General features: G+C 42.5%; 1 long non-coding RNA gene across 1 annotated transcript; it reads right to left on the reverse strand.

Moving 5' to 3' along the window:
• Nucleotides 1-15590: 15590 nt before the first annotated feature.
• LOC114016221 (uncharacterized) lies at nucleotides 15591-21413 on the reverse strand. Its single transcript, XR_008730995.1, has 2 exons — nucleotides 17026-21413; nucleotides 15591-16705 (listed from the first exon to the last, which is right to left on the reverse strand). It is a non-coding gene; the product is annotated as an uncharacterized LOC114016221 (long non-coding RNA).

The following is a 21413-nucleotide window of genomic DNA, read 5'->3' on the forward strand; positions in this document are numbered from 1 at the left end:
AAGAAAAAAAAAAAAAAAAGAAAAAAGAAAAAAAGAAAAAAAAGAACCAGAAAGAAGAAAAAAGAAAGAGAAAAAGAAAGGAAGAAAAAATAAAAATAGAAAAAAAAAAAGAACAAGAAAGAAGAAAAAAGAAAGAAAAAAAAAGAAAAAAAATGTATGTTTAGCCATAGTCCCTGGTGAGCACTCTTCATAATGATTACTTATGATTCCGCTGCTACATGTTGATCCGCTTTGCTGTTTAGTCGAATAGGGTCTTATCAAGTCTCATATTTTATTTAACTTGGTGTGCTTTACTTACCTCTTTCACTGAACCTGCCAACTTCAGAAATATTTATAAAGGAGATGTGTTTGTGTTGTTTTAGCAACAGTATTCTAAAGTCGAGGTAAAACCAGATGTGCACATTGGGATATCACCTTTTGTTTAATCAGCTGGCGCAACTGGGAAAGGCAGACACTTTTCAGGCACACCAGCCTTCCTCAGGCCTGAAAGAGAATTAGCAGACTTCAGAGCTAAACAAACGCAAAATGAAAAGCAATTGCTCAGGTATGTCCCAGGTAAACCACCTCTGAAACAAAAGGTAGCTAGTAGGGAAAGCTGGTAAGGCAGTTATCTCTCTAAGGGAAAGAAAGAAAAAATAATTTATAGCCTGTGGAATGTGGAAAGGTTAGTGGAGGGGAAAGGAAATTATATTGTGCCATGAAATCAGTATCTCTATTGAATCCCTGGTTTTTAGTGACTAGCAGAGTTTAAGATGTTAGCTCCAGGCTTGCCTTTGGAAGGTATTTTGGAGATCTTCCTTAGAGATCAGGACCGAGAGATCAGAGGTGGCACGGTTGTGAAAAGTGCTCTTTGTGTAAGATGGGGGTATAACATGTGGGTCAAGAGCCTATCGCAGAGCTGGTTCTCAGAAAGATATAATTCAGCAGCCCTAGTCCTTTGAGGGTGCTGTGCTGGGTCCTGGAGGATGAACTCTGGAGATTGGGAAGGATATTTTAGGTCAAATGTGTATTTGCTTTTGTCTGCGCAACAGCAGGTAGTGTGATGGATCTTGTGAGATGAGATTTTCTCTTGCTAAGTCTGTTGACGTCTCCCTTTCATCTGCACATAGCTGTACCCGAGTGCTGCCGCCGGTGTGCCCACATACTGCAGTGCATGCTTCGCTTTTATTGACTCGTCTCTGAAATTCCCAGACGTCCTTCCTAAAACCTGAGTCGATTTCACTGTCATGTGACAGTATATCACACATGGGTGGGAGAGTCCTATAGCGTACACCACTGCCCCACGCGTGAGATGCCCTGGAATGCTCTCCCTGCTTGGGAATTCACGGTTTGATAAGAATAAGAACTTTTCATCCTCCTGAAATCATCTTGCAGTTGCAGCCATAAGTGACAAACCTGGTGTTCTCTCGTTCTGCTAGGCTCCCTGCTCTGCTTGCGTCCATCTCCCATGCCTTCCACTCATCTTGACTCCTGGAGAAATGCCAATAAATTGGACCTTCTTGCTGCTCAGGTAAGTCCTGGGCTCTTCTCCCTTCCAGAAGCCCCTTTGCTATGATGACAGCTCTATTGTCACCGCACCTTTTCTGGCCCTATACATGGAACGAAAGAAACCGAGGCACAGCATCCTATGCCTGTGATGTCAGATGATGACCTTAATCTTATGACATCATGGTTGGGTGACAGCTAGTGGAAGATCTGGGTACCTTTTCCTCACCAGCACTCCTTCAGGAGGTGAGCTGCTGGGGAGGTGGGATGATATTTCTCTTATTTCTTCTTTTCCTCTCCCTAGGAACCTTCTTGGCCAGTATTATTATTCAAGAAGGTGTGCTCACTTAAGCTAACATCTTCTCTCTGACAGCAACCAGTGCGGGGGAGGGTGTCAGAGGGATGCTTAAAACTCTGCGGGTAGATATTTCAGCGTGGTTCTGTGCCTGCTGCACAGGACAGGTGTTAAGCTGAGACAAGAGCCAAGGAGCAGAGGCAGGGCATTTCCCCAAGCAGTGGTGGAATGAGACTGCTGAAGTAATAAAAGGTCGTTTTACTGCTCTGGTGACCCCCTAGAGAGTCTATTGCTATTTTCACATTAAATAAGGCACAATTAGATCTGACATATTGTCTTTCTTTAGAGCTCCTACCTGAGCTGATGACAGAGAACAAATTAATTGCAGTTGGGTCCCAGTTTAATTAAACCATCTCAAAGGTGTTGAGTTGTTTTGGATGTTTTTGTTTTGTTGTTGTTTTTATTTGTTGCAAAAGTGTACTACTCATGGTCTACCTTTTGACAGAAATATTATCATTTAGTCAAAATTTATATTCCTAAATAAGAGACTGTGATACTTTAATTGGACAGTATTTACCGTGTATAGACGGGATAACTGAGGCTGGCAGAGATACTTCCATGCTGGATTTGCAAACATTTTCAGTCAGGCTTTTACTGAGAAACTGAGTCTGTGGTAATAGTGCCGCACTTGAAACATTTCTTGTTCCTTTATTCTAGAATTTTTGTGAGCATACCTGATTATTCTTCCATTACTACGCAACTACTGTTATAACCTATTCTTTAATAAGTTCAGTTGAAAATACAAAATTATTTTATTGAGGTATTTTATATAATTTTGCAAGGATGGAAACCTTAATAATGAACTAATCACTTTGGAACATTCATACCGGTTAATAATTCAACAGTTCATTAATTACGTCCATGTTAAAAGAATTTCTGTTCTGTCATGTAGAGAAAAGGCACACTCTGGCCAACTTGATACCTTTATATTTACTCATGTCTTGGTATTTATATGGTTATTACAGTGCCTGTGGTTACTGTAGTGCCTTTGAGTGCCTTAAAATCAAGACTGCATGTTATTTTGATAAAACTCAAGTGGTTTTGTTTCCATTTTATAGGCTGAAAAGTGAAAAATGACAAACCTTTATTTCTGCAGTCATCCAGCCCCTGCCTGCAGATTCTTAACTAGATCTACCAGTCTTGATCTGTGGCTTTGGACCACTCTGGATGCTACAGGAGAAACAGGTTGAAACAGATTTATGTTTTACTTAACCCTACTTAGCGTTGGATGAGCACAGAAGGTTCCTCACCGTGTGTATCAGGTAAGTTGCTTGCTTGCTGTTCAAGGCAGTGGCAGAACTTCACCAGCTCGGAAGGCACTGGTTCCCTCCTGGGGTGATGAAGGTGCGGGGAGCACTGCTACACACCAAGGGTTATCCCTCTACCTCGGTTTCGGAGCAGTACATAGGCAGTATCCTTAATTCTGCTTGCAGAGTTCTCCCAAGGGCTGCTGGAACTCTGCAGTCTGCCTTTCCTCACTCAGACTTGCAGCTGCACGAGGGCTATGACTCTGAAGCTCATTCCAGTGTATTTTCTTTCAATTTTCTTAAATCACAGTATTTGATATCTAAATTTAGTTTGGGAATGCAAAGTAAAAAAAAAAAAAAGTAAAAAAAAAAAAAAGTGAGGCTCAATTATCAAAACAAGTCCAAACATATTGTTTGACTAGAAACAGTGTTTTGCTCTGTCTTACAGTTCTAAGGTTTGTGTTGTTTATTTTCTTTTCCAAAATATTATTTGATCTCAGTAACAAAATTGAAAATTCTTATTTCTAAACACAAAATTACCTATCACAGCACTTCGTTGAACACAATGATTTTTAAACTGGGGGTGTGTGTGGGGAGGGGTATATTTTTCTCCCCCCACTTACCCTGTTTGGAATATATTTGGAATTTAGTTAAATTCATGCAGTGCTTTGGTCTGCTCAAAACTTCATATTTTGGAAGGTTTTATTTGCCAGAAATACTTCACTCAGCTCACATTGCATGAGTCTGGATAATCTTTTTGTTTGGCCCAGTCCGATCCCACTTTGCCTCTTTTGGTACCAGTGATGGAGAAGGTGGCAGTAATAACATGTACCTCTGCGATGGGAGGACAACGGCTGATATCTGCAGCCAATGTACCACCTTTTTCTGAAGCTGTCATCTGGATGCCAGTGATCTCTAGATCCATCTGTACTGTATCTTTCAGGCTGTTCGCCCTGTGCTTTCTGTTTTCTTATGGTCCCATCATCCCAACTTAAATAAATCCTCTCTGGCTACACAAAACCAGGTGATGCTTTTAGATGCTGTTACCAACTCACACATTTTCTCCTACCTTTGAATTTCTCCCCCCATCCCCACCCCACCATTGAATTTGACAGGTTTTTAGCTCCAGTAGGAGGTAAGAATTTAATACAGGCAGTATAGGCTGATCTTTATTTTTCTGTGCTGCCCTACCTCTTTGTCCTCCGTTCTGATTTTCTGTTTCAAAAATTAAGTAATTCTCACAATTGCTTTGTAATATATTCTATCCACCCCTTGTTCTCCAGCATTTCTAGGAATTCATGCTGCCTTCTTAATTGACCTGTCATTTATGGACTGTATCGGTAACTCTTGGGTGGGTACTTGGTAACCATTCTGAATTCTGATTAACAAAGCAGAAAATTTTAAATCTGCAATTCTTTGGAGACACTGAGCTGACTGCAGGCAAGGTGCAATTATTATTATTCAGGCTGGTTACTAAGCTGTCCTCGCTAACCAAACACACATAGGTAACTATGACTTTCAAGTGTGAATTTAATTTGGTCTGCTCAACTGCTACATCAATGCTAGACCTAAATTAATGACTTTTCACATAGGCACTTACAATTTGAGATAAATTGAAATTGTTTTAGTCAAGGGCAAGATGCCATCATTAAATCCTGATCTATCTCATTGCTTAATTAGTTTTATAAGTATTTATTTTTTACAAAATGAAGACAATGGTATTAAAGGTCTTAGTCCTTTTTCACTCCTATGATGTCATAACCCAAGCTTATCTCTCACCAGAACAACTGTCTTTTCCTTCCTCTTTCTCACACGTACTTACTTCTTTGACTCAAGGATTATAAGCAGATCATTCTAAATGACTATGGGCTTTAAAAACAGATATGTGTGTGGGTGTAACTGCTTCTCAGAAGCTGAGATAATGCTGTTTACTAACAACATTTGTGTCATTTCTGCTTGGTACACATCTGTGACAAATTTTCTGCCAAACTCACGTTATTTTTATCTTAATGTTGCCTATAGCATCCACAGCTATAGTATTATACCTTATCTGACCAAAGTTTTCCACAGTAGAGCTGAAAGAGTTAACTTGTTATGTTGCAGACCTGGTGAATTTACTAAAAGCAAAGCTGGATGAAGAATCAACATCATTTCCCTGACATTCTTTCTCCACAGTCATCGTGCATGACTTGTTAATAATAACCTTTAGTAGAGCTCTACTAGAATACTCATTATTTGTCCTTCTCTCTACTGTCAACAGGAATATGGTAATATCTGTGCAAAGTGCAGCCTGCACAAGTTCAGGGGAGGCACAGTTTGTTACTCCTCAGAGCCCCTCAAGAAGCTGTTTGCTTGCTACTGTTGAAGGATCATCACGATGCTCTGAGGAGTGCCTTGCTGTCAACCAAGTACCCAGGAGTCACCCTTAACTCAGGTTGAGTTCAGATGGATGCAAATAGAAGTTTGTTTACGAAGCCCAGAATAGACAGCATCATTTAAAATATTGGCAAAAGATGCATATGGAGTAAAAAGGAAGCTGTTCTGTTTAATAAGTTCATGCTAAAACCAATCAAAAATATCCCCTTCTATATTAGCCAACCTGTTTGTACTGCTTTTTGGCTCAAATGCTCAGGAACGTATTATTTTCCTGTGTGCTCATGAATACCAGTGGATGCAGGACCTTCCAAGCCAATTGAATTAGACTTTGTATCTAGTTCCTTGGAGTCTCTTGGGTTTCCACTTACATTCAAATCTGCCTCTCCTTTCCTTAGCCATTAAGCATACACTAAGCTAGTAAAGGAAGGATCTAGCCCTTCTTTCCCCCAGGAAATGATTACGGAACATCTACCCCCTTTGGAAAGCCTAATATAAGTTTTGACAGATCAGGTGCTGTCTCCTAAAAGTGACTGACTCTTAAACTCATTAAGGACATAACACCTTCCCCTGGCTCCCCTGCTCTCCCAGCCTCTCAGCAAGCACATTTCACTGTGAAATGTCTCAGACCATTGAACATTGCGTTTTATTATCAGCGACTAAATGGACAGATATACTCCAGGCAAACAATACCCATTAAATGAGCACATGCCTTCCATTAGCGGCTGCTGATTTAGAACAGATACTCTGTTAATCAGCCATTTGGGATGACAGTCAGTGGGTTTCAGGCAATCTTACTGCTGAGGGAAACCATAGCTGAGGCTTTCATGCAGACGGAGCAGTAATGCCCAAAGACAACTGTCGAGAGAACTTTGGTGGACTTAAATCGCTCTCTCTTCCCTTCGTTAGGAGGTTGATCAACGTACAGTATTGGAGTATGGCAGCAACCTTGTCAGATATACACGGTTGTAGGGACTGTCAGCGCAAAGCCCCATTTGACAGCGGAAGCAGAAACGTCTGCGATTCCAGGGTCCCCTTCACTCCACAAAAGCAGAACTGTATTGAATCACAAAAACATGAATAAAAATAAAAAGATGGTTCCAGCAAAGCATGCTCTTGAAGAAGTCAGCAAAGTAAAACTTCGGTCTTATCCATGCTAAACCCTGAAAGGTTTCCAGGCTCTCCTCTGTGTGAATTGAAGTCTCTGTTCTGGCTGTGACACTGCTCGTGTCTGTTTTGTAGAAAAATGCCTCTATCAGAAGATGATTTCACCGTAATTCCTAAATCAAAACAAACTGGGAAATACACTGCTGTGTGTGTCACTGTCTAACGCTACACAGCATGTGTGAGTGCATGCCGTTATTTTGCATGCTGGCACTTGCTCTGGATCAGACTACACAACAATTACCTTTACTATAAAATTGTGACTTCTTTCATAGTGTCTTCAGCTTTAATGAAGATCAACTGTGACAAAGCCACATGGAGTAATGGAAGTACCAGAAAGCAATCACTTTTTGGAAACAAAAAGCTTTTTAAAAAGTCACAAAAGGACTAGGGAAGCCATGAGTGCATTTTCTACCCTAACATTTTGGCATTGCTCTGTGGAACCTTCTGCTATCAGCAGGGAATGAAAAATGCAGTTGACATCTACACCTGGCATTTGTCTCCATTAATGGTTAGTGTACGGACTGTGTTCTCTTGGCTTGGTCTCCACCTGTCAGCTACTCTTTAGAAGAAAAGAGAGCAGGCAGAAACCAAATAGATTTAGGCTTCCTCGTTTTAAGTGAAATCTATAGGCGAGGGCCAAATGGGCATCCTCAAGGAAACAGTTACACCGTGACCCTGCTTATCTACTCTCCTTCAGACCTGCTCTTCCATCCTCTCATCTATTATGGAAATCTTCTGCCTGTCTTTTGGTATCAGGAGCCAGAAATCAGTTTTTAAATCTGGCCTATCCTTCAAAGATTATGGAAAGCCCATGGCATAGGTCTCTTTTGAAACAGAGAATGAACTTCCATGTCTGACACAGAAAATAAAATGCTGCTGAAGGTCGGAGCCTCAAGGGTGCTTCTATTTCCTATGAGAACAACAGCTCCTTGGTGGAGACTTAACGAAGCAGTAAAGCTGGACTGCGGTTCCTCTCCGTGTTGTTTCACCCTCAGAGGAAAATCCCACAGGCTCCAGCAGTGGGCCTGGTTGTGGACATAATTGGTCTCTGATTCCCCATCCACTCCTAACCCAGAGATGCTCGATTACATCCTCAAGGATTGCCTGTGGCACGATCACATTCAAGAGCTTTGTCCTGGAAAGCTGGAGCCTTTTTTCTTGCATTGAACAGGAAAGACTGCAACTGAAGAAGGCAAAGCCGAAGCATCATGCCAGCTAGCTTGTAAACACGGTGATGTTAGAGGTTATCCATATCATCTTTTTGGCATGTTAAGTGCACAGACGCTGTGCCTACTTATTGTAGCTCCCAGGAGTAATCCCCAACTTCCAGACCTGCATGCATGCTACGGCAGTAACCCAGCTCTGTAGCATTTTGGGTGATCAACCCTGCCATGCCATGGAAACCTGGGCACAGCTCCCCCAGGGGAGCTGGGATGTGCTCTGATCATCTTCCATAGCTGACACGAGGTTGTCCAGTGAGAGGGGATAGTTTGCTTTTTCACCATGGCAAGTTAAAATGTCTTTGAAAGACAGCACAGAATGCAATAAAAGAAATAGCAAGACTAAAGCCTGGGCCAATACTGTTGCTGAGTAGAAAGGCAAGAGAGTTGTTATAGCAACAGATGAAGAAGGTGGTTGGGTTTTTTTAACAAGTGCAAGCACCTGAACCTTAGAAAGCTAATGTAGCTGTAACTGTGAGAAAGTCTAAATGGTACTTTTCGGACTTACATGCATTTGCTGTGCTTGCACTTCAAACTGACCAAAGCTGAATGTCTATATTACTGTTTTCGCAGGTCCAAGCTTTTAAGACCTGTTGAGGAGCCAAACACCTACCAGCCCAGCCCTTTGACTGTTTTAATCGGCGTGTGCGGCTCTTGGATTAGAGTTGTTTGCACAACGCTCTGGAGCATGTATGGACCAAGCTTGCATCTGCTCATGAGGTACAGTGCAGGCATGCCCTGACTGAATTTGCTTTGGGGATATATTTCCCTCTTGTTTTGCTGTCATTAGCAGCCCTCCAAGGTTCAGAGGGATTTCAAGCAGAGTGGCAGCTTCTGTTTGTCACCGTGCCATCTCTCACCTGGCGCAGGGGAAGTCTAACCCACTCAGTAATAATTAAATATCAGCCCCCTGAGCCCAGATTTGCACTAGCATTCCTGTCCCCAGTCATGCTAAAATAGTAGTTATTACAAGAGTAGGAGTTTTTCCAGCACACACAAAACCAGGGGAAGGGATTAGAAACAGCCACAAACAAGGCGTAGATGAATACACATACCGCTAGAAGCCAATCAGTTATTTGACCTCAGGTTCATATTTCTGCAAACATGTATCTTGGCAACGTATCATTCAGTTTCTCAATACGACGCAACGCAAGCCCTTTCTCATTTATCTCAGCTGTCTTGTTGTGTTATGTTACCAATGATTACTGTTAATTCTGTGTTTAATTGTGCTTAGCATAATTTATTTGCTATCCAGTGATTTTAACTGTTGGACATAACAAAATATGGTTGTTTTCTCTTCTGCTTCCTTCTGCTTCTCATTTGATGATGCTGAAAGCAGCTGGACCTGTTCCATGTGAATGGAAGTAATTACGGGCATGTACAACAATTTCATTAATTTCAAGAGGGCGCCTTGTGTGGAGCTATTCCTGGAGTATTCTTCATGAATTGTCTTCCTCTTTGCTGCCCCTTCAAAATTATTTCCTTTTAATTTTCCATCACAAGCCTGTTTTCTGTGATCCTTCCTCCTTCCTCCTTCCTCTTACTAATGGGGATTGGAAGCAAAATGTGTTTCAACTGAAACTGGCAATAATGACGTGTTTCTTAAAACAATGAGCCCATCCCAGATGTTCTGGAGGAAAGGAAAGCTCTGAGCCTTTCCAGTGCAATTGGAGCACTGGGACCGTTTTGCACAATGGGAGCTCAAAAGGGCAATTTTGTTCCGTGTCATTGCCCCTTTACTTTTTAAATACACTTATCTTGAGTTCCAAATGCAGAGCAGTCAGGACCCATGTATTTTATTTTGTGAAGTTCAACAGTCTGAAAATAATCCGTGTTTCATCTGCTATACTCACTTTTATTTTCCTCTTGGTTTTGCTTTGTAAACCCTGCGAGCAATTTGTCAGTCCTTTAAACAGACTATCAGTAAACCTGGTTCCCTTGGTGCCTAAAGGTACTGCTTGCCCTTAAAGTCCCTGTATGTATGATGAGGGACAGTCTGTTATTCTTATTCTCCAAATCTTATTCTCCAAAGCTCCCGAAGTCCTGGAGCAGGAGGAACCCACGTAAAAACAAGCACAGTCCAGCAGGCTGAAGCCAGGCACCGCCTGTGAGGTACGCCGTGATGGCTTTCAAAGAGGATAGCAACAACACAGCCAGGATGGCAACTGATGCATACATATTTCATTGCGTACACATTAGTGTATATATTTTAAAAGGTTGGTTATCCATGCCCTTTCAAGTCTGAGCACGGGGACTTGTGTGCATAACCCTACAGAACGGTTAATGAACTTAGGAAGATACAGGGATTAATACCGCTTATCCGTCTCAAAATCGCAGCCGATAAGACCTGCATCATTTCCTTTTAAATACAGCTGGGTTTGATCATATCAGGGAATATTTCCAGCTTATCTGTATTTGATTTGTGCTACTTCTATTTCTTATTTTCCACAAATAGACTCACCTATGTGAAAAATGAGGCCAGCATTTGATCAGTGCTTAATGGAAGCCTTTAAGGATCTCTCAGCTGTCGGTCACTGTTTTCTGCCGGCAAAATAATGACAAAGCAGAGGACCGTGCATCCATTGTGTCTAATGTGATTAGTCTTCTAATGCTAGAGGTGCAGGGAAGAACACAGCAGGTGAAATACACCTCTGGGCAAACACATAAAGAGTGCAAGGCTAGTCCGAAATACAAAAACCATAAAAAATCAGTGGTTGCTTCAGTTGTAGATTGTGGTTTTGTGCATGTATAGTATGAATTTACCTTGGGGAAGAATCACAGTGAGATTGTGTGGAGATATAGTGTGAGGAGAAGGAATGTGAGAAAGTTTACACCAATTAGATTTTGCAAATGTACGTTTCAGGCAGTAATCAGAGTTATAAGGAGTGAATGATGGTAGAAATTCAAGACTGTATTTATCTTGTAACGCAATGTAGGCCTGTCTGCACCACCAAAAACCTGCAGCCTATGAAAATGAAGTCAGTTAAGAGCTGTTATACCTGCTACTTAACACCGAAGTGAGATTTTGTGTTTTACCTGAGTTTTGAGTTCTTGCCCATTTTCCTGTGAAGGGTCTGGTGGTGGAATGTACAGCCTTCTGTTCACTGTTGTGAATGGGCTTCAGATGTACACGCTGAACCTCATTAGGGTGTCGGTGCTTTCATGTGCATGTCTGGGAACTGGGTTTCATGATCCAGGAGGTCCATATGAGTAAAAAAAAAAAAACAACACTCTAATCCACTATCTGCATATGCAGACTGATCTTCACGTCTTCTGTTTCCCAGAGGATACTTCTTGTATTTGCAAACTGTCACTACAGCTAGGGCTAGCCAGAAACTTCCTAAATTTTTCCTTCTTATAAATTGCTGGTAAGAGTTGTTTTTAAAACTTCATTGCATTTTTTTTTCCTGAAATAGTCCAGTATTAATGCTCTTTGTAGATAATTATCAGTCCATAACAGAATTTTCACTTGAAAAAAGAGACAGGCACAACAGCAGACATAGCCTGGGAAATTGGCAGATTTTGATAGAGAGGCTTCACTCTGTTCTACTTATTGCTGGTGACTGGCCCAGGTACCTGCATAGAGAGTACTCTGAGCTGTGGCTACACGTAATGCTCATCCCTTTTAACGCCCCCCATCAAACTGGAAAGCTTTGCAAAGTCTTAGGTTCATATGAATTAAAAGCCCTCAAAAAACATTTGAGGATGAAAAGAAATCTTGTTGGGAAGAAAACTTCAGCTGCTCTTTCCTGACCTAAAACCCTACCACTGCTTACAGCATGTCATTGCAACATCATTTTAAATTAAAAACTTGTTTATGAATTGAGTCATTTTTCTAGTGTCATGGTCCTTAATATACCCCAACTTTGGTACTGTGGAACTAGCTTACTGTATGCCTTCAAAAACACATGCACAAAATTTAAGTGTTGTGTTCTCAAAGTTTTGAACTTTTCTAGTGTCTCTTATGAATAGAGCTCACTGTAAGATAACTAAGTTTCATAGAAACATTTGAGTTTTTCATTCCACTTTCTGTATTTTCAACCTAACCCAAAGAACAGATCTGATTCACAGAGAACAGAGTTGTGTTGGCATTTATTTCCAAATCGAACCCCAGGATGACAAACCAGATGTGTGTTTAGGTTCACACCAGGAATTAGGGTAGTAGCCTATCTTGTCGCTGGTCCCTGGCCAAATACCATTTTCTTTAAAATGTCCTTTCTCTCCTTAACTGTGATATCTTTGGTTAGGTAGTATAATGCAAGTGAGAAAAGAAATCAGCAACTTCAGTAGAGACACACATTAATTTTTGCTGTTTCATATTTCTGTATCAGCAAAGTACAATCTGCATTCATTTTTCTAGTGTTTTTAATTTTTTCTAATACCCTTTCCAGTTCACTAGTATTTTCCAAGGTGAAAATCTCAGCTGTTTTCTGTTATAGTCTCCCACCTAGGAAGAAGATTTAAGATCAGTCATATCAGCAGTTTGTTCTTGCTGGCATCGAGATTATGTTTTCTCCCCCCCCTCCCTGTGTATCCTAATGCCTCTTTCTGTTCCCCGCCACAGCTCTGCTCATGAACCAGCCAAGCAAAATTAAAGCTTCCAGGCTTTCTAGCAGCAGGAGTCTCCTAGGCAAAGGTGACTGTGTGTCAGAAGAGTCCTGTGGTACCATCAAAAATCTTCCCATCTGATTATGGAGTCTTTTGCAAAAATTTGGGTTTGGCAGGGATTTGCACTAAATCTGACACAGAATGAGAAAGCCATATTAAAAAAAAAAAAAAAAAAATGTAGCAAACTCCATTCTGGTTCTCCATTGACTTTAGACTTTATGACTTGAGAGCATGGAACTTCATATGGTCCTAATTAGGATGCCAGAGTAAAGAAATTATTTAGATCTTTGTTTAGTATTCTGTAGAAGCAGTAAGTCCTACAAGAGTGTCAGCTAGATCCATGGAGCTCTCTAGGGAAGGAGGAGAGCTAAGGAATCATGGTGATAATTTAATGTGTACAAATGCTGGACAAGAATAGTTAAACCTAATGAAAATGCTGCTGTTGTGATAGGCACTTCCCTTTCCGATGATATTTCTTGTATTTGCCCTCTTTGTGGGTGTCTTCTGTGGAGTTGTAAATCTATAATTAATGCAGCATAGATATGTGCACTAGTCATATTATTAAAATCTACCATGGCATTAGCTTTCAAAAATGGGTAACAAGTTGAAGCTAAAGCTGTAAAAAAATTACTTTTCTGTGAGGAGCTCCACCATACAAAGCATTGAAATTTATCTCAATATTATTTTATTAGAGCTTTTTAATTACTATGGCAGATAAGCAGGACTGGCCATTATCTTTGCAGAACATTTGTATTAATAGTGTCATACAATTTGCAATGATTGATACAGAATATCCTGTCCCAGTTAAGAGCTTAGGTGAAGCTGATATGCCAAAGCCCGTCTTCTGCAGGGCAGAAGGTTCCCCGTTCTCTTCCCTTGGGCTCCCGAACCACAGCCTTCCCTTCAGCAGTACGGCCAAAGGAAACATAACATCTCTCCGTGATGTGGTGGGTTGGCCCTGGCCGGACCCCAGGTGCCCACCCAGCTGCTCCATCACTGCCCTCCTCAGCTGGGCAGGCGAGGGAAGGGGTACGGAACAGCTCGTGGGTCGGGATGGGGGCAGGGAGGTCACTCGGTGGTTACCGGCACGGGCAAACAGACTCAACCTGGGGAGTTTAATTTATTACCAGTAAAACCCCTTCCCCCCACCCTCCCGTCTCCCCAGGCCCACCCTCACCCCCGGCGCCTCTCCCCCTGCCCACAGCGGCGTGGGGCCGGGGTCAGTCCCTCACAGCTGTCCCTGCCGCCCCTGCCCCCCGTGGGGGGCTCCTCGCCCCCTGCCCCAGCCCGCCTGGCCGGGGGCTCCCCAGGGCTGCCGGGGGGGGCTCTGCTCCGCGCCTGGAGCCCCCCGGCCTCCCCCTGCCCCGCCTGGTGCCCGGGGGCTGGGGCTCTCGCACGGCCTCCCCCCGCGCTCCGGCCGGGGCAGGGGGATTTTATTTCCCCCCTCGCACCCGCCGCCCCCGAGGCGCTGCCACCGCGGCTGCTGGGCTCGGCCCTGGCCAGCGCTGGGGCCGGCTGGGCTGGCACCGGTGACATCGGGCACGGGGGAAGCTTCCGGCACCTTCTGGCAGAGCCGCCCCGTAGCCCCCCGGCACTAACACCTTCCCGCAGACCCAGTGCACCTGAGTACACCAGTAACAAGCTGTGAATGCATCCATGGTAGACAGAAAATTAGTCACCCTTTTTGCTTTAAAGCAATCCTGCTGTTTTATAGAATACAAGATTATTTTGTAATGCAAAACTATGCTTTCATATACTTACCAGATAGTTTTCTGGGCTGGTTTTTTTTCCTTGTTTGTTTTGCTTGGTTTGTTTGCTTCCGATACATGAGTGAATCCCAGCAATTTATTTCAAAATGCAGCTTTGATACTTTGTTTCTTACTGGGATATTTGTAGCCATAATAAGGGATAAAGAAAAAAGAAAGAGTTCACATACCATATATTCTAGCTTACCTATCATCTTCAAAAAAATTAAAATGTCAAGTACTAACACTAGATTTGAATTAGAAGTAGTGACTGCCTTCTTGTAATGCTACAGCACTCACCAAAGCCCTTTTACTGTTCCTGGTTTGGAGTGCATCTAGATTTAAATATTTCAGGCAAGAGTCATTTTTTTAGAGAATAAAATAACCAAATAATTATTTATGGATATCTTGTATCCTACAGGGTTCTGTAGTTTATCTCTGGGAGTTCCCATCTCTGTATTCAGAACACACATAATGAAACAATGAAGAAACTCAGGGATTGTAAGAGCACCACAAGAAATAATACCCATTTCAGCTTGTAATGAGATTTTTAAAGAACTACTGAGAAGATTTCAAATATCTATATTGGCTGCAAACAACTTTTTGTCCTTGAATTATCTTTACTTCATTCAATTCAGGACTGTTCAATGTTTGCATTATAACTTCATAGCACTTGAACTCAGATGCAGAAGAGGGTGATTAAGATCCATCTCACTCCCTCTTCTTTGCGGGTCAAGGCAGTATTGTTCCTTAAATTATATTTTTCTGTTGTTCGCCTGGCCTGGATAAAGTTTTATTAGGCTACAGGCAAAGAGCCGCACAGCATGAAGATGAGGGTCCTGATTTTGGAAGCTGATAGATTTGCGCCCTGATACATGGAGGTAACTCCTACCTGTAAGTGTAGAATTGTTAGTAAGGACATCCACTTGTGTTCTCCAGGCATTAAAATATATAATTTATATGATAGTCAAGTTTTTGACCTCAAGAAGCTGCAGCTGTGGGCTGTGAGGAAGGAACAATCTTTTGGGGTGCTTTTACAAAAGTGAGAGAATACTAGGTTGAACTTTTTTTCTTTGAACTATGAGTCTTAAATCCTATTCAGACACTTGAAAAAAAAATCCAAGAAATACTTCTAATTTTAAAAGTAAAATAGATTGTAGCTTTTCTATCAAACCTTGTAAGATTTACTTTTGTCTGGTGAATATAGGGAAGTGCTTTACCAGAGGGAGAAGTTAGGATTTGTATGGACCATTGTATGGCAGCCAATAGAATGCTGGAAAATTGGATTTATGCAACTGAAGATGCCATTACTTGCTAATTGTTGTACAATTTCTTCACAAAATAATATGAGGATAATTTAGCATTTACCAGAAATAATTAATATGATAAGCAGTTTTCTCAAGTATTTATTTTTTTAAAGCATTTGCACAGCTCTTTCTGGTCACAGTCTGGGGGTCACAGAAATAATTTGCAGGCCAATGTAGAAATGGCATAGTTAAGGGGGAAAGAAAAAAAAGGATAGCAAATGGAAGTTGCAGATTTTTGTGGTGTCAGATGGTTTGCCATGAGGTATAACTCAAATAGGCTGGATAGTTGCTGGTAAGAGTGTCTTTACCAAACATTCTCTTTTTTCAGTGTGTTTTTTAGTATTATTTTGTTAAATTGTAGTAGCTGGTTTTGAAGTATCAGAAACACTCTCCACATTGCCCTCCAAACTTTGAAAGCCAGAGCCCCTTCATGAAATTTTAACTACTGGCATCTCCTTTTGTGTGAGCAAGTTACTTTACAGTCTCACTCTGTCTTTAAAGACTTTTTCTCCTTGATTTATGCATCCTTTGTCTTCCTCTCCCCTGTTAATCAAGTGCCCCTGTAGATCTTTGCAGCCATCTTTTAGTCCTTTGATAAGTACTAGAAAAGGGGAAAGACTTAAAAGACTATCTAAAGTATTGTCAATGGCACATGAGGTATCACTCCTTGAAATGAGCAGGGCTGCCCATGGTTGAGAGCTCCGGTTTCCCATCAAAACCTCAGACAAATCCCTCCATAGCCGAAATCCTCCTTTGCAATGGGAGCAGTTACTGACAGCAAACTGCAGTGTGGTGGGTTGTCAGGCTTCAGGTTATTCTGTGTAAGTTATGCTGAAGTAACTGTCCTTGTGCTTACACACAGCATATGCGAGGTAGTGCCCCTTATTCTGAGCTTTTATCATCTGGAGAATCCTGGGTGCACATTTGCTGAGCTCTTTTGTTTTGCTTTTCCTTGACAGAGAGACCAGCTTCCCAGAAGAGGATTCACACCAGCCTGTTAGCTCAGTGCACAGCTCCATATGGCCGCACATTCCTCACTGTTTACAAAAAGTTGCCACAAATAAGTTGATGCACTCATCCATTTCCTGAAATGCTGCAGAGAAGCCCTCACGCAGGTAGGATGGATGTGAGAGACAGGTCTGTGATGGGCAGCTTCTGGGAAAGGAGATGTGGCAGGGGCAAAGGGTGAAGCACAACCCTGAAAAAGAGGTATTCAAACCACAGCGCTATATGGGCTGCTAGGAGGAAAATTAACTCCATCCCAGCTAGACCCAGAACACACACCAGGGATGTTCAGTTCACCAAAAAAAAAAAAATATATATATATATATATATAAACAGCCAATTGCCCTTGACCCCACCTGCAGCCAGCCTTACAAACGTCCTCATGAGATCCCCAAGCCAACCCATCGGTTTTCCCCAGCATGTAGGGCTCAGCTTTTTCTGCAAGCCAAATTCTGCCCTAATCGGTGAGACCTGTACAAACACAGTTGGCAGTGGGGTTTGAGTGGGACTGACCTCTTCCTGATGTTTCCTCAGGGCCACGGGTGGGCAAGCAGCATCAGCATCCTTCCCTCTGCAACGTGGCCTCAGTTCATTGGCAACCCAGGAAAAAAAGAAGGGCAAAATTCCTAATGGCAGCCTACTGCTATGAGGGTTAATGGGGTGTGGATCTGCACAGTAAAACTATCAATCTCAAAGCAGCTCTTCAGAGAGGCAACATACTTGGAATCATTTTTTCCCCCCTTTCTCTCTGTCTGCACACGTTGCCTCATGTGTGGAGCTTAAAATTACTAAGCACACGTAAATTTTTGAGCTGGAATTCTCTGGGTGCAGTTAGATATACAAGCCAAACCCGTAAATAAACCATTTAAAAAGTGAATCCTGTAGGGAAGACAAAAATGAAGGAAAAGCAGCCACTGTCAGAGCAAATAGTTTGCCTGGCATTCATATACTTGACCACTCGCAGTTTTCTGTGGCTTCAGTGAGGGTTTCAGCCCTCTACGCATCTGCTTTCCAACAGGCATCAGTGTAAGGGACCAGAAAGACGAGCTACATACCATGAGCACAGCTAGCTGTGTGTGGAAGAACGCTCCCCGTTTTTAACTCCCCAACACTGAGAGGTAGTATGGACTAGTTAATGCCCTGGAGCTCTTCCTTCAATATCAATTACTACTCAGCTTAAAAAAGAACATTCCCCAACTAGAAAAGATAAAAGGGTTGTGAAGACCATGCTTGGGTCCAGCAGCTTAAAATGAGCTTTTTTTTTTTCTTGTTTGGATTTTTTAAGCTATCAGTACAACACCAGTAGCTTCAGTATACCTCCATTTCAAGCTGATCTCAGTTCCACTGCTGTCTGTAACTCTAGAGTATTTCCTTAGAGCAGGGTGAAGAATGCTACTCACAGGGTTAATTCTGTTTTCATACACTCCAATGTGTCCCTTGCAGGAGAATTAGGCAAGGCTGGAGGGACCACAAACCAAGGCCAGGTGATGATACATCTCCACTGCCGCTTTTCTCTCATCCTCTACACTTGTGCCAAAGCATCTTCCTCACTTCTCCAAAGCCAAGGGTAAGCCTGCATCAATAATGGTAATTGCTTCACTTCCTTCACCTGTAGCTTTATTATACAGGTGTGTCTGAGCACATGTTGTTGGGGTCACAGCCCTGGTAGGCTGTGGGTTGGTGAAGGGCCTCTAACCAACAGCAGTGGGCTTCTCTCTGCTTCTGCAAAGAGCCTTGGAGCTGGAGAGAGGTTGTAAGGGCTGGAGGGGAGGCCAAGAGTGGAGTGACTGTTTGAAAGAAAGCAAGCACCATGAATTAGTCTGGCAAGTAAGTAATTTGAGGTTAGTTTTCTGTATGTTCCTCTTGCTTGAAACCATCCTTTTGTGAGGTGTTGTGAAGAAGGCTTGCTGTTCCTCTGGGGGGGAAATGAGGTTTGTTGGAAGAGTTGTGTCCTCAGAAGTTTCTGCTGTGATAGCAAAGAGGCAGGCTGGGGGGAAGAAGTTTTTTCAGTTTGTTCGTTGGTGTTTTGTTTTTTGGGTTTTTTTTCCATTTGATCAATTGATCCCTTCAAAACAGTATGGGCTGATTTATTTGCCTGAACTGATGTCATTGGTATTCTATTTATCTATAGAAAAAGTGCAGCTGATGCTGCCACAGGTATAAGAAAAGCTTTTCTATTTTAAGCTCCTGCCTATCAAGTGTCTTACCATAAATTTATCTCAAGTAGAGGGATCACTAAGTGACACCTTTTCATCACTATCAAATTAGATTTGGACAAAGGATGTTGACATAAGACTCATTGACTTTGCCATCACTCCTAAATCATAGACCTTTCCTACTACTGACATGATTTAAGGAAATACAGTTGTGCCCTCGAATATAAATATATATTTAAAAAAAAAAATAAGGCTTGGATATCAGCTGCTGTCTTTTCTGTCTGTGAGAAACATGCTTATCAACAGGCGGAAATAATTTGGCTCTTGCAGGATAGAGATACTGGTCTATGGTGTCTTTTAACACTGTTTTTAAAAAAGGCTGGTAAGCCCGACCAGGGTATCAATGAGCAATTAGTGCAGTGCAGGCTTCTTTCTTCACCTCAGACATTTGTTTTTGACAAAGTGATGATGGGAGGGTACATAAATAACACTTGAACTGCAGAACATACACCATCACTTCCTAAACAGGGCACGGGGAATGCAAATGGCAGTCTAGGATAATAAGCAAGTGTTAGCTAATTAAATTTTACCTGTGCAGGGTGTACTCTAACTCTTGTTCTTGGTACAAGACTAGACATGGGTGAGTTGCACAAAATTAAAATAAAAAAGAACCAATATAGTGTAGCTTTCTTCTTCAAACTCAATTAAAAATAGTTAGCATCTTTTAAAAACTTTTTAAATGCAGGGAATGGCAAGATTACACTTTTGCATGTTCTTACAAGTTCCTTTCTCTTGGCATGCAAGCAAGTTGCCAGTCATCGTGGAAAATGTTTTGGCAGTACCTTTCTGACATTTCTGTGTGGGAGGTGTAAGAAATAGGGAGTTTGTTCTTTGCTGTAACCATTCTTTCAAGAAGTGATTTTTGAGGTGGAGTTGCTTTCTGAGAGCTAAGGGATGGGGGTTGTCAGAGACCTCCAAAGGAGGGAATTGCAAGGCTTATTTTTGTAAAGAGACCATTTTGTATTATTTTTACTCCCTGTGCAATAGCCTGATGTGAACAGACTTATATGCTGGGTACGACCCCTTTCCCACCAAACTCCAGCCTCCTGGGACCCAAGTCCAGCACCTCTAATGCCTTCAAGGGGGATTTCCCAACTTGTGCATGGGTCCTTGGAGCCCTTTGGGTGGGAAAGAGCAGGGGAGTTTGGAGCAGACAGGAGTAATGCCCCCAGCACAGATTTCTCCTCCATGATGACACCTAAAAGCCCTGTGAGCCAGGTTTCTTTGGAAACAAGACTCCGCATAAATCATGTGTGTTCAAACCAAGGGTGGGCAGTCTCTGCTTCACCTGACCTCGCAGGTGTCCCAGCTGCAGGCTGTGCTGCCTCACCAGTGCCCTGCCTGCCTTCTCCCTCCCCTCCCCTGGCTGCTGGTCACGATCACAAACGTGCTGCCCCTTGTTTAATAAACACGTGCCCCAATTTGACCCTACCCAAGTCTCCTCCAGCCAAGCTTACCCGAAGCCTTTTCCCACTCCATTTCATGCCTGCAAGTGAGCAAAACCCAGCAGCCCTGCCCGGCTCCGTCAGCAGGTAAAGCCTTAGTGTGGGGCATAGCCACTTCCCATTTCTTCTTGCCACCTCCGCCAGGAAGGCAGGTACGTACAGGGGCAGCCACGGTCAGGTGCATAATCCCAGAACCTGCCCCAAACTCTTTTTGGATCAAGGCTGGAGTCTCCTCAATGCTCTCTTTTCAGCAGGCTTGCCTTCTTCCATTAATCCTACTTAAGGTAGAAAGCAGTGCAGCAACACGCTCTTATCATCATTTGTGTAACTGTAAGCACTCTGCTGGGTGACTAAATTGCCCAGCCTTCCCCATGTCAGCCTTGAGCTGAAAAAATTATGAAAAAATTAGACTAATGCAAGTCACAAGAGGCAGGAGGAAAGAACATTTTTGGAGGGGCAGCATGCAAACCAGTCTCCTGGAAAAGAGTGCTCTATGTGAAAGATCTCTAAACTGTGAAGGTTTTAAAGGGCACGGTCACAACCCTCCTGTCGAGGAGCTGTTGAACTGTGGCAGGCTGCCGATGGGCCGCAGTCAGTGGAAACTTTGACTCTTGCCTTGAGCTGGTGTGAAATTAAAAGCCAAAGGCCAAGGCTGTTTCACTACCCGGGAAAAAAAAAGTGGTGGTAGGGGGAATTTGAATGCAAGAAAGCCTGGTATTTATGAAGCTGTTGGGGTGAAAAAGGATTTAGTCAAAAATCCAGCCATTTTTTGAGAAAGTTTTTCCAAGCTTTTTGATTTGGTCATCTTTCCTGTTTAGTTTCTTCTTTTTGGTCATCATCAAATGACAGTACAATAATAGATTTCTAGGGCAGTTTTGCCTGTAATCCCCAGGTACACTGGGGATGTGTGTGATTACTTTGTTTGGTTTTATATTTATTTTGCAAGCCATGCTAGCTAAGTGTTGGTCTATAAAGATAGAAGCAGAGTTAACCTGGATCTGTCTTCCATTTACTTTGCAATTAAAGCAGGGAGTTGAAGAAGAGCATCTGTCTTTAGGTTCTTGGACTTCAGCTGGATTTACACCCTGGGAAGGACTTAGCTTTGGCAATTCACTACTCTCCCATTGTTGCAAAGTGGAAAGGTGTTCATTTAATTTACTCTGTAGTGCCATCCCAGGCAGGCAGACACTGGGGGTCAGATGTTGCCCTGCATGGTTGATGCTGTAACACCTGAACTTGG

Source organism: Falco cherrug, chromosome 2 (assembly GCF_023634085.1).
Source record: "Falco cherrug isolate bFalChe1 chromosome 2, bFalChe1.pri, whole genome shotgun sequence".
Lineage (NCBI taxonomy): Eukaryota > Metazoa > Chordata > Aves > Falconiformes > Falconidae > Falco > Falco cherrug.